The following is a 2,317-nucleotide window of genomic DNA, read 5'->3' as shown; positions in this document are numbered from 1 at the left end:
GCTCTCTCTCTCTCTCTCTCTCTCTCTCTCTCTCTCTCTCTCTCTCTCTTCTTTCTTTAGGAATCAGCATTGACAAGGCTCTCTCTCTCTCTCTCTCTCTCTCTCTCTCTCTCTCTCTCTCTCTCTCTCTCTCTTTCGGAATCAGCATTAACAAGGCTCTCTCTCTCTCTCTCTCTCTCTCTCTCTCTCTCTCTCTCTCTTTCTTTTAGGAATCAGCATTGACAAGTCTCTCTCTCTCTCTCTCTCTCTCTCTCTCTCTCTCTCTCTCTCTCTCTAGGAATCAGTATTGACAAGGCTCTCACTCTCTCTCTCTCTCTCTGTTTTAGGAATCAGCATTGACAAGGCTCTCTCTCTCTCTCTCTCTCTCTCTCTCTCTCTCTCTCTCTCTCTCTCTCTGTTTTAGGAATCAGCATTGACAAGGCTCTCTCTCTCTCTCTCTCTCTCTCTCTCTCTCTCTCTCTCTCTCTCTCTCTCTCTCTCTCTCTCTCTCTCTCCTAAAAATGATAGACATGAGAAGCTCTTGATGAAGCCTTTGTTTACTAGCATTCACACTTTACCACAATCTGGATGTTTAAACTCTTCATTTCTTGTACATCTCTCATGCAATTATTCCAGTTTACCTTTCCCTTTACACATAAATCTGAAATTAACAACTAATATACGTACTTGTTTTAGTGCTATCTTTCCACATTACTATTACTATTATTCGCTAAGCTACAACCCTAGTAGGAAGAGCAGGATGCTATACGCCCAAGGGCTCCAACAGGGAAATAGCCCAGTGAGGAAAGGAAATAAGGAAAACTAGAAGAGACGTTTAAGAACAATGGTAACACGACTGAATTCACGTAAAAAACACAGGTCAATCCTACACATCATACTAAAATTTGTACCAGCTCTTTGTATCGCCATATTGCTCATCCTTCCAATTCTTATGCTAATTTACTTCGAGTCTCTATCTACAACTTGAACTCTCAAATCATTCATATTCAACATCCGCTCATCACTTTCATAAATGAGAAAACATCAACTCTCTTTTTCAAGTAATTCAGTCTTTATTTCTTTGTGATATACCAAGTTCCCTTCTAATATTTTGCATAAATATTTCTCCCTTTCTTGTTTACCCTATTCTGACTTATAAATCTTCCCTTATTCTCTCATCACTAATCATATTTACTAACAAACACGTTCAAATTAACTAGCACTAATCTCCCACAAACTCTTTGTTAGGATTTAATGCTCTTTCTTACTGGCTTTAACATATACCTTCATAACTACATTCTGTTTAAATTTCATCGTCGTTACCTTTTTGAAAAAAGAAAGTTTCTCCTTAAATTTCCCAATTGCTACGGTTCATATATAAATATCAGCCAATATTTACGACCCATGTTATATTAAAACATTACACTTTCAACTGCTTTTATTTGTATCACTCCAACATAATATATAAAACAAAAAGGAGTTTCTTTAATAATAAAATTGTACTGCTTTTCAGTTGAAGCATAAACTCTGGGGAATTGTTGATCTGTTACCCTTTCAAAAATGATAGACCTGCACGTCTGCAATCATCATTGAACAGGTTTTGTCTTCAATGAAAAGGGATAAGCCTTTCAATTATGTTGTCCAGATTCTCATTCAAAAGAACCACAGGTTCAGTCCCTTTGAATTTATGGTAGTAGATTTGGGTTTGTGCATGTATTGTACCACTATATAAGGGCAAGGGAGATGTGCATGAGTGTTGTAATTCAAGAGGTATTAGTTTGTTGAGTGTAGTTGGAAAAGTGTATGGAGAGTAATGATTAATAGGATCAAGGATAAAACAGAGAATGCAATCTTAGAAATACAGGGTGGTTTTAGAAGAGGTAGGGTTTGTATGAATCTGATTTTTACAGTTAGGCAGATATGCGAGAAATATTTAGCAAAAGGTAAGGTGGTGTATGTTGCGTTTATGGATCTGGAGAAAGTGTATGATAAGAGTTGATAGGGAAGCAATGTGGAATGTGATGAGGTTATATGGAGTTGGTGGAAGGTTGTTGCAAGCAGTGAAAAGTTTCTACAAAGGTAGTAAAGCATGTGTAAGGATAGGAAATGAAGTGAGTGATTGGTTTCCGGTGAGAGTGGGGCTGAGACAGGGATGTGTGATGTCGCCGTGGTTGTTTAACTTGTATGTTGATGGAGTGGTGAGAGAGGTGAATGCTCGAGTGCTTGGACGAGGATTAAAACTGGTAGACGAGAATGACCATGAATGGGAGGTAAATCAGTTTTTGTTTGCGGATGATACTGTACTGGTTGCAGACACAGAAGAGAAGCTTGGACGATT

The sequence above is a fragment of the Palaemon carinicauda genome, chromosome 4 (assembly GCF_036898095.1).
Source record: "Palaemon carinicauda isolate YSFRI2023 chromosome 4, ASM3689809v2, whole genome shotgun sequence".
Taxonomy (NCBI): Eukaryota; Metazoa; Arthropoda; class Malacostraca; order Decapoda; family Palaemonidae; genus Palaemon; species Palaemon carinicauda.
Note: the sequence above shows the minus strand (reverse complement) of the source record.